The 15,858-nt window shown below is 38.9% G+C and overlaps 1 protein-coding gene across 2 annotated transcripts in view; it reads right to left on the bottom strand.

The window, feature by feature from the left end:
- Positions 1-14,639, bottom strand: part of RAB27B (RAB27B, member RAS oncogene family) — a 58,387-nt gene extending 43,748 nt beyond the window's left edge. Inside the window, exon 1 of one of the 2 annotated variants that reach the window (XM_036245415.1) lies at positions 14,453-14,639. The gene's annotated coding sequence lies outside the window, so the exon portion shown is untranslated. Of the gene's footprint in view, positions 1-11,948; positions 12,069-14,452 lie in introns of those variants that run through there. The other variant, XM_036245414.1, reaches the window with a different exon arrangement.
- Positions 14,640-15,858: the final 1,219 nt, after the last annotated feature.

The following is a 15,858-nucleotide window of genomic DNA, read 5'->3' as shown; positions in this document are numbered from 1 at the left end:
TTATTAACACCATGGAGCTCTGTAGATATTTTAACTCGTGGTTGTCATGGTTGATGGCTAATTCAAGGTCTTTTTCCACACAGGTATTTCCTTTAGAGGATATTGATATATAGATAAATCGTAATTGTACACTGTGCATTATTCACGGACTTGGCTCCGTTCTTGAAGTCACACCCTTGTTATTTCAGACTCCACCCTAATTACTAGGATGCTCCTCCCCCTCACTGAAGCCATCTCGGGGTTATGAAATGACTTCTCGTCTAGTTCTACGGCACTTCTACTTCCTATCTTTCCTTTGTTTTGTTTTGTTTTTTTATCCTCACCCGAGGACACCCCTCCATTTTTTGTACAGATGGAGTGGGAGGGAGAGAGAGGAGGAAGAGAGAGGAAGGGAGATTTTTTGTACAGATAGAGTGGGAGGGAGAGAGAGAGAAACATCGACGTGAAGGGACACATCGAGTGGCTGCCACCCAGGGCCGGGGACAAACGGACAAACTGCAACCGAAATACGTGCCCTTAGCTGGAACTGAACCCGGGCCTCTCCGGACCGCAGGTCAACGTTCTAACCGCTGAGCCAAACCGGCCAGGGCCTGTCTTTCCTTTGGACTCTGGTCCTAAAGCTATTTGGATGAGCGACTAGCATAGAGATTCCAGCATGTGAGGGAAGGGTGCTCTACTATTCGTGGGTTTTGAAATTATTTTAATCTTGACTATCTGAAAAGGAAGAAAAGAATATATAGCTCCAGTTTGGCCAAAGTTTATAAAATTTGAAAAAACCATTCAAAGAAGACTTCATCACTCATATTTTATATTTCAGAAGAACAGGAAGAATCTTCCTGTTACTATCTGGTATTTGAAAGTGTTAGAATCAAGTAAACAGAATTGAAGGTTAGAATGTGTCTGGTTTCCAAATAAGCCAGTTTGCTCTTTTTGATTTTATAACAGTTTGACATTGGTCCTCTGGCCCAGCTGATATGCAGCAGGTACAATCCCTTGTGGCTTAAATGTCCCCGATATTCTGATTGGTCAGCAGGTGTGATGCTATTTAATATGTTTACTGTCACCTCTGGTTCTTAGGGAATCAGGAGAGGAAACAGAAGAGATAAATGCAAATACATCTCTGACCTATTTTAAAAACCAGTTCAAGTGCAAGTTCCCTGTACAGAGAGTTGGAAGCATCTTCTTGATACAGGGTAGTTTACCACTGCTTAAACAATGAAAATAATTTTATTGAAAATGTAAGAGTATAGGTATGCTATTACCACAATGCTTTAGTGAATAGCACTGTACAGGGTGCTAATTTACTTTAGTGCCTTTTTGAACCTCAATCATCAGAAAGTTTTACCAGAAACTTCAATCTGGTCATGTTAACTGCTGACACAATACCCAGTGACAATGGTATAGGGACATTTGAAGGACAGTCATTGACCTTCATGGAGGTTTACAGTTTCTCTGCTCATCAAAACTAATACAAATGCATAAATTTAAGATACAACAAATAGCTTTGTTTGAAACTAACAAATCTAAGGGAACATTGTTAGTTGCAGCAGGCTGCTGAACTAAGAATATTTTCAAGTAGGGATTTTGCCATTAAAAATAAAGACAGATAAGACCTAATGGCAAATAGTATCTTAAAAGATATTACAGTCAATATTTTGAATTCTGCTTTAACCAACAGGAAAAAAAGTAATTCTACTTCTACTATTGATACATCCCAATGGTTATTTTCCTGTCTTGATATTATCACCAAAGCTTTGACGGATCTGGGAACGTCCTGATAAACCATGTTATGCTTACGGAATATACATCTGCATGTCCTTTTACACAAGCATTACAGAAACGTTTTTCTGAACAATCGTTTAAAAACCTTGGGTCCTTGAAAAGAGAGTGGAAATTATTTCCGTTCATTTCATTAAGTGTCCTAGTAGTTCTGCAAAGAAAAACCCATAAAAATATTTCAAAAAATGTCAGTAGTGATGGTAGATTAAACAAGAAACCACTTACATACCCCTTCTTATAATCCAGTGTGTCCGCCACTTCCACATCACTGCCTTGAAATGAAGTATTGTTTGGAAATAGGCCAAGTACAGATAGAAAACCAGCATTAAACGTTCCCATGATGAACTGGTTAGTTTTACTGTAGGCCTATATCTTACATAGCCATCTTCTGCCATTAGACATCTGACCTACCTTGTTACTTGGCAACACATCCGAATATGCTTAAACAGCAAACGCTGGACACCATGTGGCTCACTATAATCAATAAGGTTTGATTTTGTCTCTAAGAAAAGTCAAACTCTTATCTCTGCGATTCCTGTGAATTGTCTAAACCCTCAATTTGGAACTATTTTATTCTATGTAATAAGTAGGTTTTTCTAAGCTGGCAGGCTGGAAATTGGACTGAAGTATACTGGTGTCTATTTCTAAAGGTAAAAACTCAAAGGGCAGTAATGATATTGCAAATGACTCTAAGCCCAGCCAGTATGGCTCAGTGGATTGAGAGTCGTCCCATGGACTGAGAGGTCCGGTTCAATTCCCAGTCAGGGCACATGCCCAGGTTGCAGGCTCAATCCCCAGTGGAGGACATGAGGGAGGCAGCTGATCCATGTTTCTATCTCTCTCTCCCTTCCTCTCTCTCTAAAAGAATCAACTAAAAAAAAAAAAAAAAAAAAGAACGACTCTAAAATTACCAAGATGTAAATAACCAAGTGATCTTTTGATATCACCTATCTATGACGTTGGCATTTTAGTTTGCACCTGTGGACCTGAACCTGTTTAGAGAAACCATAGTTGTTTATAAACCCACCTCTGATGCCCGCAATTGCCTGAAGTTAGCTAAGAAAAATGCCACCATTGCTGACGAAAAAATGCTCAGGCAGTTCTATCAGTTACGATAACTTTAGTCTACGGACTAGCCACAGTGCCTGCCAGCTTATCAACTGAGTCTATTTACACATACTTGTAATGTTCACCCACAAGACAGGAAACCGAAAACAAACTATCAAGGATATACAGTCAAGTACTGTGGGTAGTACTGGGGATCAAGCCTCAAACTCTACGAACGGGCCAATCCCCTTTCTGAGGGGGGCCTCAAGAGACTCTACAGAAAGGTCGCCTTTTCTACAAGGGAGTACAACCATATTTTCAGAACTAGGGATTTGATTGCTCATCGAACCCAGAGTCTGCCCTGGTGATGGAAGATTTTAAATGGTAGCTGCTCCAGAAATTGCAGGTCATGGCCCCACCATCCCCATGAGCAACACTAGCTTTAACTAACAAAGTTCTTTTTGCCCCCAATTGTGCCTCTAGATATCTCTTCTTACGCCTGAAACTTCTCATAGTAGGCATGCCTTTAGCTCTTCACTACATGTTGGAAAGCACAGTGCTTACTGGGAAGACCAGTTTATTAGCTATTTTCAGTCATAGCAACTTTAGCAGAAATTGATTCATCAGAAAGACTGGTCAACAAGTCATTGATGTTCCAGTTTGAGAGCAATAAATTGGTACCAAATGCTCTAGAAAACTATCAGAAGAGAAAAGTGGGCTTTGAGAAAAAGTTCTGAGAAATCAATTGTACCCATGACTTGTACTAAAAAGAAAAGTTCTCTGCTCAACTGTCAATAGATGTCAAAGAAAAAGAAGACTCAAGGAGACAATATGACCTCCATGATAACACAGACATGTAATAAAATCATTTGCCCAGGCAGGAGTTTAGGGACCCCAGGAAATGCTTGGCCTTATAAAAAAACTTCATTATTTTTAATGACATAGAAGAAGCTGAAGATATATCATTTCTCTAAAAAGTCTACAAAGAAGCATCTTTTGTTTTTTCCTTAATAAGGCTTTATGACGAAAGCAACTGTCTTAAGAATTATATGGAGTTCCTTATAGACCCTATGGCCAGGGTATAAATTTAGTTTGGACACTCCCTCTCCTCTTTAATTCCAGTGTCAATTCATTTTAGATCCAGTTAAATAGGAAAATTTTAAAGTAATGGGAATTAAGTGATATTTGCTGCTTAAAAAACAAAATATATTATTCAAAGTCTAGCCTACTTCTTAGACTTAATTGTCTCATTCATGCTGGATTTGATATATGCTCTTAGTATCTGGAGGGACTAGATAATGCATCAGGTCAAAAGGAAGGCCCCAAATAGATAAAAAACTTTTTTGCTTCTGCCTTTGTACAACCTTTTCCTTAGAACTCTGTGGATTGGAGAAGATGTCATTGTTGCCTGGATCATGTAGTTCAATTTTGCCTTTAAATTGTTTGTTGAGCTGATGTTTTGTCATTGTGTTAAAGACACTAAGCTCATAAAGATATGGTTGGAATGGAAGACATTTTTGTTTCTTTTTAACCTTCTTTCATCTTGTTCATATCTTGGCATATACACGACATGAATGTTCTGAAATGTTAAAACCTATTCCAAACAAGAAGCAGTTTTAAGAAGAAGTAGAATTTGTGAAACATGTCGCATCAAAAGGAAAATGATCAAACTTTCCCTTTTCTTACACAGTGGCCTAGACCGGAAAATCAGTGCAAGCAATGAATACATTCTTTGGGTGATAGTATTTTAAAGCTGAAAATGATGGTACTTGTCAGTCTTTAATCAAGAACACATTACAATGCCAGTTTTCACCTTGACAACCAGGTCAAACAGCCATACCTCACAGGGGTCCTCCACTGCTCATCATAAGTTATAAGAGGACTTTTTAAGTCTGAGATAATATTTGTGCATTTTTCTTTGCATTATATTATACTTTCACACAAGTCCAAATACTCAGCAAAGTAAGAGATTTGTACTCAGAATATTAGCTTACCTATCCTCAAACCTCAAACAAGAAAAAACACATTGATATTTTTCAAGGAAATGTGAATACTGATGAATTTACACAGGGGGATAATCTAGAAGATTCATAGATAATAGCTTAGTGAATAATATAAGTAACCAAATCCTTGAGGAAAAAGGTACCAAAGGACTAAAATCAACATGGTTCTAATTAGAAATACTAACTGGGATATTGCCAAACATGGATTATGTGTCTAACTCATAGATGAGTCATCAAATGTTTTTACGATATTGTTCCTCCATCTATAATAGTCAGAACACAAATAACTGGGCTATTGGCTTATTATAAGAAGCTTTTATGAAGAACACATTTGTTCAGAACTAGATGTCTGAAATGATGCATCTATAACAAAGAATGCTTTACACACATGGAATTAATCCAGAAGGAACAGAGAGGATGCCTCAATTGGACAAGTGGGTATGCAGAATGTTCATACTGATTACTTAATCATCAAAAATACTTGAGATGGAGAGTGAGAGTCAGTAGATGGTTATATAAAGAATGTTTGTCAGTGCAATAAAATATTGCAAACAGTAAACTGAAATGCATATTATCATGGGGATGGAGATGGGATAGGAGGAGGAGAGAAGAGAGAGAATAACTTTCTCTAAACTTAATTAGTCCCTTGGCATACACTTACAAGTCAATCATTTGACAATATTTGACCTATTGTAGGAAATTGCAAAAATAATTGTTACATGAGAGTTATTCTTCAGTTCCTTTAGAACATTGTGATACATTTTGTTATGCTTTGGTAAGTAGATCTTGAGGTGAAAAGGGTCATAAATTCAGTCACAGCAGAGATTAAACAGAGCTACTGAGTAAAATGAAGAGAATAGGACTTAGTCTGTTCTTAAATTAATATGGACGGGTGTCAGTTATTAAACCATGATATTAATGAGCCCAAATCGACAGATGCAATCACTTTAGGAATCTGTTAGGTTTGCACTCTCCAGTATTAGAACACATCCCTAGCTAAGATCAGACTTCTCACTTTTCACAGTGCGGCGGGGAGAGAACATGGGTGAGCAGAATTACAGGAAAAGAAAAAAGTACTTAAAATGATTATCCTACAAGAAGGAACAAATGATGTCATAGTCATAAACTAAGAGCTACAGACATACTTAATATATCCTCTCAATTTAACAATAATATTATAAATATAAATAATTAGATATAACCTTACTGTTCCAGTAAGTCCTTCCAGAACTTAAATGGCATTATTAGCCAAAGCAGGCCAGTGCTTACAGAAAAGAAAGAAAATTATGAGTCCTATTTTATGGCTATATGCCCCTCTCCTTCCAGGGTCTCCCTGAAAGGTGGCATTAGTTCCTGTGAATTTCAGTGATTGCCTGCATTCCAGTATTCCCTAGTCACTATTACCAGCCTCACCTCCCCTAGGAGGGTTAGATGATGGACGTCATTTTCCTGCAAAACCTAACTGAATGATCACAGGTATCCCACATACAGTATGTCTTCCTCCCTCAACATGCGTCACCTTTTTTATACATCTTTTCAATTTCGGGGATCACTATTCATCCATCTATTGCCTCCTTAGGCCAGCAATTAGGACTTTATAAACATTTCTTTCTCTAATATCTGGTTAATGCTGCTCATTAATTAATCTGACCTTTCTTTTCTAACATTATAATCACTGACCTAATTTCAGACATATTTTTATTTTGCACTCCTAACTGATCTCTTTACAGCTTAAATTTATCATACAGCATTCAAAGCACTAATTTTATCAGCTTACACTATCATTATCTGCTGGTGTATATCTCTACCTTACCAGATTTTAGTCCTTCAAGATCAGGGACTATGTCTTATTCATCTTTACAATCAAAGTACCAAATATGGTGCTGATAGATAAAAGGTACTTAAAGATTTTTTTTCATAAAAATTCAGATATATGAAAATCATACCAGAGACCACATTGCTATTCGCAGTTTTAACATGATGAACAGACCTTTTATTGTGATTAACAGTATCAACTGTATCATAACTAACGGCATTTTCTCTAAAGTTTATGCTATCCAGGCAGAATTTGTGCTCTCCAAAGTATTTCAATAATTCTTGGATTTCTTATTTTCATGTTTTGGATCAAGTGACCATGCACAATAACCTGTTTACGGTACAAAAGACAAATTAGGAAGTAGTTTTGGGCTATTTCTTGAACCCCCCCTGTTCCAAGTTCTACACACTTTTAGAACACAGGGTTCCTGAAAAATAAGACAAAAAACTGTTACTTCTGGTTATAAGACATGCTGATGCAAACAGTATATCTCTCTTTAAATACTTAACATTTATGATTTTGAATTATTCCTTTGCTCCTTTGAATTAGTTGGTGCCTATCCCTGTGGGTTTGTGAATATTTACTTCATTGATTTTAAGAATCAATATTACTACTCTAGACTCAATACGCCATACCTCAAGGCTCTGTTTCACGAAAATCACCCTGGTCCAATATCTTCCATGAACTAAAGGATAGGAAAGTGGTTTCTGGTTCCCATTATAAGTTTACTTTAAAAGTCAAATTATACTTTAAGACAGTGAAAAGCTGTAGGGAGTCAGAACCATGAAAACCACACTCGATTAGAAAAGCCGCTGGGAACCAGGAAGAAAAACACTATAATGCAAAGGAAAGTCATCTTCACAGCCACATGGTTATTGTCCTATGGTTGTTATACAGAGAAAACCACTACGTGGAATTCAAAGGCATCCTCGCAGTTTGCACTGGGAACATGTGCGTGCCAGGCTTTCTCCAGATCTGCAGAGGGCACCAGGTTGGCGTTAACTTTTGCCATTAGAATAAAATAAAAAAAACAGACAAGGGTCCTTACCCTCCATTTTCATCAGGTCCTCACCTTTATCCAGCGATATGCTTTGTAATTTGTAATCTCAAACAGAATGAATTCCCATCGAGTATGTACATTCCTGGGGCGGGCAGAGTGCACCTCAGTCAAGGAGGTATCCAGAAGCCGGGCTGATGAGTTATGCATTCTAATTCAGTTTGCTTGTTTTTTCCCACCAGCAAGTGAAAAATTAAAATCTAACAAGGGAGATTTTGGGAGATTGTCTAGGTTGATTTTTAAATAACTAGCACCTGATAATGGTCTAGTGTGGTCTGGAGAGAAAGACAAGCCCCAGGTGGCTCATTTCACTTGATTACCACTATCCAGTCTTCATCAACTAGCACCAGTAAGACCTATAAAGAATAGGTCTTTCTGATATAATGCTCTATTTATTTATGCCTGTTTCTTTATGTTTTAACCCTCAGTTATAGATACCAGAATATTTTTATCAAAGCAATTTTTCTAAGATATGTTTTGCAGTGTTGTTTTCTGTATTGTTTCTAGTAGAAGCTCTTACCTCCAAGCCCCGAGAGGCAGCATTTGATAACAGGTATTGCCAATCTTAAAAAAATTAAAGTCACCCTGGATGGTTTTGCTCAGTGGTTAGAGTGTCAGCCTGTGGACCAGAGAGGCCTGGGTTTGGTTCCTGTTAAGGGCACGTTTGTCCCTTGGTTGCAGTTTGTCCCTGGCCCCGATTGGGGTCATGTGGGTGGCAACCACTTGATGTGTCTCTCTCACATTGATGTTTCTCTTTCTCCCCCCCCCTCTCTTCCTCCCTCTCTCCCTCCTGCTCTATCTCAAGATAAATGCAAAAAAAAAAAAAAAAAATTAAAGTCAAAGACTGAATTGAGCAGGATAGGAACAGATACTAGAAACAATAGGTTCTACATAGTTAATTGTGGTAACTATCTTTATTTTTACTCAATTAATTAAGAAATTAGCAAATGGGTTACATGGCTCCTGCATTTCCCAACATGTGGGAGAAAACTTTAGAAAACCACAGACCTAAGTCAGTCCATGCAGGTACCTGAGTCAATATTCAGAAGCTCTTCTAACAGTGGGGAATTTAAACCACCCCACCATTCTTTTGACATTGTTTCTGTAAATGCTGACTCTGACTAGTACGTAGCTTGTAGATAAACAGAATGTTTGTATCAGAATCCCAGGAACTAACTTCAAAAGATACAGATTCTGACCTTCAGGCATTCCAGCTCCAGGAGATTTCTGACCTTCAAACATAGAACCAAGAGGATACACAGCAGACCATTGCTTGACCAGTTTCAAGGCCCTTATCAGAATAGACTGTGCTGGTCTGCATGTAGTCCCCTTAATAGAGAACTCTCAACCCCCTCTTCCTATTTATAAAAACCTCTGCCTGTACTGAGATGAAGAAATGGGTTTTGAAATGAGAGTCCCCCATCTTCTCAGGTGGCTGGCACTTGAATAACACACTTTCCTTCTCACCAGCACCGGTCTCGAGAGTTTGGCTTTTATTGTGGCAGGCAGTTGAACCTGCGATTGGTTACATTCTTGATCTTGGAAAAGGTTTTCATATTTTTTTAAGCACTAAGAGATGCTAGTTTTTCTTATCTTTAAATCTAATTTTGTTCTATGTTTTAAATATTTTGACATGTTTAAAAACATTTATCAACATTACATTTTGTTTATGAAAAGAGCATATTTTGAGTAAATAGACCACAAGAACTGAGTAATTTTTTTTTTAAATGAACTTCTCAGGCTGTCAGGTCCTTGCCTAAGTTAGATTGGACAAGTAGAATACAAAGCAATTTTGCTTTTTCTAATTATTTTTGTTCTGGTATATCCCTCAGGTCAGATTTGGTACACAATTTTAATTTCCTGAGTAAGTTAAAGAGAGAAGCAACAAAAAGAACATATTGGGTTGATCCCAAGATCATCATAATTAAAAATAAATTTGTGTGTTACAGAAAGAAAACTAAAATAAAATGTTGTACTATTTCCCTAAGCCTTTAAAATGAAAATTTTTCTCTTTTATAGAATCTATATATATTTTCTCTTTTTTTACTCTTTATGTGTACATCAATATCCATGATATCTATCTACCCTACCTACCTAAATGTGTAAATAGGTACATAAATGGAAGGAAGAAAGAAAAGATACAAAGAAAAAAAAGAAAAAGAACTAAACATGAAGCAAGAACTGTAAGTTACCCAGGTCTAAAGCTAGACTCATAGAAATATGAAAACAATCAACTTTTTTTTTTCTTTCACACAACAGAAAATCAAGCCTTATGGAGGTTAAATGCCATACTCATAACTATATTACTCAGCACTAACAGTAGTTTATTAGGGATAGACTTCTTAATGTTTTGATGTAAATCTCACTAATTTATGACATTCCATCAGTCTTCTCTGAAATTGTTCCCAAAATTATGTGGATGAATCTTGATATTCTTGATTATAGTTTCACCTACTAAAAAAATTTTCTTTCTGCATTTCTGGATATTAGACATTTGGCGTACATGGCAGCTACAATTTAATATACTTTGATCTATTATATATCTTTTTACAAATGTATTAACTACACAGTCACTACTATCTCTTCATTAGTGTTCTAGAATATCTATCAAACATCACACAAATTGTTCTTGCATCTGTAGGATCACAGTTTTAGAAGAGAGCCTGAAGGTCAGTTAGTCCAACTTCCCAGTACAAGTTGTCCCTACAACAACTAAGTCTTGGAGTACGGTACTTATGACTTTCCAAGTGGTCTTTCTGACCTCACCTCGTGCCCCTCTTTACTGCCTGTCTTCTTCTCTCTAAACTCTTCTGCAAGCTCACTGAATCCACCAAGCTCTTTCCCAGGTCAGGAATTTGACAGATGCTTTGGCTCTGTCTGGACTCTTCTCTCCCAACTGTCCATTTGACTAGAACCCAGACCTCCTTCATGTCTCAACTAAAACACTATTTCCTTAGACAGGTCCTCTTGACTGCCCTTACCATTATTATTTACCATTTAAAGAATTTGCTTGCGGTCACATTAACTTTTCATCTTTTGTTTAAATTTCATTTTAGTGTTGTCTTATCCTCCCTGTTTTTAAACACTTTCTTTTCATTAGAAAGAAGAGAAAAGCAATATACACTGAGTAACAATGTTTTCTCTTACATCCAATGATTTACTTATTCACTGTTTGGCTCTAAACAACTAGAAGAATGTTTTGCTCTCCTTAGCATTTTTTTTTCCCCAAGTTTCAGCCCACACTTGGTTTTACTCTTGCTCATACTATACTTACAGCTCATTTAACACCTTTGTAAGTATTTCTAATTATGTATTCCTTTGTTCATTCATTCTATAAGCCATTTTAAAAAACTGATTTGATTAAAGTCTCTATATAGTATCATGAATTATCTCTATTGGGATAATGTGAAATGCTAATTCCAAATTTTTTCAAAGACAGTTTATCTGAACTCCTTATTTTAAAGAACTCCATCTCCTATCAAAGCTGGCAATGATTCCAAATTGCCACCTGCAATCATCACTTCCTGGTCCTCATGTCACTCATAATCCTAGCAATATCCGACACAATTGTCCTTTCCTTTTTTTTTTTTTGAAACACTTCCTGGCTTGGGTTCCATGACAACACTTTCTTCTGGTTTACCTCCCACTATGCTGGCTTTTTACTAGCTCCTTCTATGCAAAATGTTTCAATGTTAGAAAAACCAGGACTTGGCCCTTAGAGCTCTACCTCTCTCTCTCTCTCTCTCTCTCTCTCCTACATACTACATTACTCTTTGTGTGCACATCAATGTCTATGATATCTATCTACCCTACCTACCTAAATGTGTAAATAGGTACATAAATGTACACTCTACATGGCTCTCACTTCATACTACAATTTGGACTTTATATAATATATATATATATATATATATATATATATATATATATATATATATGTATGTGTGTGTGTATGTATGTGTATGTATATATATACATATATACACACACACATACATACTTTTTTTTTTGGTGATGTCCTCAGGCCCACGGCTCTAAAAAGCCTCCATGGGCACTTGATTCCCAAGTCTCTCTATCGGCCTATGACTTCTCCCAAGTACTCCAGAGTCTTATATCCAAAAGCCTAGTCTGACATTTCCACTTGGATACCTAAAATACCTCAAAAGGCTGGAAATGAATTCATTTTCCTTTCAAACCTGTTTTTCTGCTAGCCTTATTCATCTTAGGAAATGACTTTACCACTTACCCAGTATCTTCGGTAAAAAACTTGGTGATCCCTTTGGCTCTTCCTCTCCTTCGTCCCCACCCCTTATCCAGTTAATCAGCACGTTGTGTTAGCTCTGCCTTCAGACATTTCCTGAATCGATCCACTTCTCTCTAGGAACACGGCTTCTACATGCTTTATGCCACTGTCATCTCTGGATACTGGAATAGCCTCCTAACTGGTCTCTTGCCTACTCTGGTTGTCCTCTGATACCTTCTCTTCAGGGAGACCATGGTGATCTTTTAAAAAGATGGCCTTCCCTGAGGCTTTCCCTGACCACTGAGTCACACAGAGCCTCCCTCCCCATCCCAGGTCACTCTCATGATTATCCTTTCAATACTTTTGTAGCACTGACACTTGCATAATTGCTCATTTATTTATTGACTTAGGTGTCTCACTGAAGACACTTTTTAGCTGTGTGTTAAACAGAGTTTTATTCTCATTATTTGCACTCTAGACAAGTATTCTTCATGAATAATGACTGCAAAGGGCATGAAACAAAGTAAGTAATACTCTAAACTCCATTTATGGGGTTTACAATACTGTTTGCTTGCTCTTAGTGATATTCCTACTTCCTACAACTATATCATGAATATAAAGCCCCATATTCACCTAATAAGGAGTAAAAATCATTCCCCTTTAGCTGCCATCTTTAGAAAGTGACATATTTGTCATGGAAGACAACTTGTTTATCCTGTCTGTTGGTACTGTAATTGTTTTCCTGTATCTCAACATTACAATTACTTGCTCAAGAGCTGAACTCTTGGTTAACCTGCCTTGATGAATCAATTCAAGAAGCTGGATTAACTCTGAGCTGAGTTGTATGTGAATAGTTGTCTACATTTCATGCTCTGTTGATCTGAAAATCAAAAAACAAATAACCTGAGATTTCTCAGAGTGAGGGTGGGAAAAGAGCAGGTTTCTGTTCTGAACCACCTGGGGCGTTGGATGACGTCCACTTTTCCAGAGGGGTAGTTAAATACACGGAAAGCAATTCAGACACCAGCAGATAACCAGTGTGAGCTGGTGTGCCAAGGAGCTGAGATGATCATTCTGTGGTTACCTTCCCTATCAGGCCAAGTGCTCCTGTCCCAGAAATGTTCTGTGAGAGAGCTGAGGTTTGCTCACATATGACAGATTCCCTTTATTTCTTCTTGCCAACTAAGAGAACAGGCTCATCCGGTTTCCTCGGCAATGTTTTATTTTCCTTTTGAAAGCAGTGATGGTAACATTTTATTGGAAGCCATAGTTATTTCTTAAGCAGAAAAGCCTCATTACTATCAAATTATCTCAAGAATACCTATTTTTTGGTCATACATAAGAACCCCTCTTGCCTTCAAGACGGACTGATGCCATGTGGGTAGAGGATTATGGTAGGAAGCTATGAAAACTATTTAGGGGAGATGGCTCTCACTTCATACTACAATTTGGACTTTATAATAACTTGAAAATTCAATAAACTTAAATACCTGAAGCTATAATGGTGAAGTCTATCTTTTCTGTTAACTTTTCAAATTTAGAACTTAACAAGCATGTATAATATATATATTTTATAATATTACTGAATATGTGTGAATGTAACTAAATATTAAAAACAGCATATGTTTTTCTTTGAAACAACTAAATCAAAATTCATAGCTGTTATTATCTTAATAACAATTTTGTTGCTAATAACCCTGAAACTACGTTATTAATTTGGGCTTAATTTAACTATTTAAACAACTGGACTCTTATACCCTTATTTGAGATCTTGAAATTAAAAGCCAGTAAACATGTTACAGGTGTGTGACTTTAACCACATACACACTCTTCCTAGGAAGGCAGCCTCTAGCTTTAGCTAGCTAGTTACCTTTCACCTGCTTCAATAGTTTTCAAGGAATGTTTGTATTGAGTGGGAAAGTCTTGGAAGCTAATCTGTTGTCACCACTTGAACGAACACACTTGCTTACACCCTAGTCGATGCAACACTTGGAATTTGGGGAAAAAACTGAGCAAAACATTGGAAGACAAAAATTACTTTTGATTTCTCTGCAGCTATTTCACCTGAGGAAGTGCAAAGAAATGTGCTATCACTTGCCTGGCTTGCCTCACTCAATTACTTCTCCTTAAATGCAACTCTAATCATGGCATCGTGGTCATCATCGACATTATCATTGAGTAGCTGTTTGATATACCAATGAAGGAGATCGCCATTGCAGTGCCGAGTTCTCTATCCTAACCAGCTGTTTGAAATGCAAACACCAAAACAAAGACAACAGCTAGTTTTCGGGTGCCACCCGCGCGCGCGCGCACACATCACGACTCCCAGCTCGGGTCTCCGTGGAGGCTGCTGCTCTGAGCGCTCACACACACAACCAGATCCCCGGCCTCTGGCTGGCCTGCCGCTGCACATCCACGTCTCACTTCCTTTTGCAAGGCCAGCCTGAGAATACCCCGAGTGGGTGGGGACCCATTCCAGCAACAACACCCCGGCTGCCCCAACTCACCAGCCCGCGAAGTTTCCTGTGCGCGAAGGGTGGGTGTCAGGTTTCAGAGGCGACTTCCCCTTCCCGGAGCCCTGCTCCTGGGCTTCCACGCCAGCGGCGCAAGGGCGCTGCTCTACAGGGCGACCATCCCGGGGACAGCTCCTTCTCTTTCCCACCTGTGGCTGGCCGGCGAGTGGCAGGACTGGCGCACCGGCCCGGGTCGGGCGGCCAGGATCTGGGAGGCTTGTGTGTGCAGAAGGCGTGTCTCCCGCTCCGACGCGGATGTGCCGAGCTCACCTCGGGCCAATCTTGGTGGTGACTCAGGCGCGCTGGGCTTCTGGTTAAATGCTCCTCTCTGGAGATTCATGCCTTAGCAGCGCTCATTTTCATGCCTTTATTTTCCCGTTTTCTTTGATATGTTTTATTGCAAGAGCCCAGAGCACTGTGAGAACTGTTTCCAACGCATTGCATTCTCTCCCCGCAGGGATGTCTCATTAACTAGACCGAGCGAGGAACTGCGAGGAACAGAGAAAGGCCTCTGGGAAAGGAAGGGCAGCTGAAATGCGTGTTTTAAAAGTGAGGCTCTGCAGAGATGCATACATTAATCAGTGTGCACCACACTCATCTTTACTTCCCATCCCTTCAGAGATCAGTAGCTTAGTAGATAAGAGGTCCTGTCTGTGAGATCAAACAAAATCAGGCGGACACACATTCACTGAACAAATACTAAGTACCTACTGTGTGGCACACCCTGTGCTAGACACTTGGGACTGTCCACAGCAGAGATCTTGGCTGGCTCTCGAGGTCACGTTTCAGACAGACTGACATCCGTACTTTACAGACTAGAGGTAAAGGCAGGAATCCAAGGCTGTATGCATCTGAAAGCAGCTGGTTTCTTCTGTGAAGAAACTTTAAAAGTTCCAAACCCCTGGCCGGTTTGGCTCAGCGGTTAGAGCGTCGGCCTGCGGTCCAGAGAGTCCCGGGTTTGGTTCCCGCTAAGGGCATGCACCTCGGTTGCAGTTTGTCCCCGGCCCTGGTTGGGTCGTGCGGGTGGCAGCCACTCGATGTGTCCCATTCACGTCGATGTTTCTCTCTCTCCCGCTCCCTTCCTCTCAAAATCAATAAAGAAAAAAATATTTAAAAAATCAAAATAAATAAATAAATAAAAGTTTCAAACCTGTTGTTTGCCCTCATGTTGGTCAACAAGGAGAAATGCTTCAGTTTCCACTGCGCCACCCAGTCCTGACAGGATGCCTTAGGGAATCCCCCTGGAAGCACCCCCTGAAGTCTGCTGTGGCAGGGGATAAAGGAAAACCCCAACCAGGATAAAACACAAGCAAATAATAGCAACATAATGGAGAAGAGAAGCATCAGTCCCACAAGAATCTGTCCATTCAGTTAGGAAATTATGGAAGCTCTACTTTCTG

The sequence above is a fragment of the Molossus molossus genome, unplaced genomic scaffold, assembly GCF_014108415.1.
Source record: "Molossus molossus isolate mMolMol1 unplaced genomic scaffold, mMolMol1.p scaffold_m16_p_6, whole genome shotgun sequence".
Taxonomy (NCBI): Eukaryota; Metazoa; Chordata; class Mammalia; order Chiroptera; family Molossidae; genus Molossus; species Molossus molossus.
The sequence above is the reverse complement of the archived record's forward strand: the minus strand, read 5'-3'. Positions and strand labels throughout refer to the sequence as shown.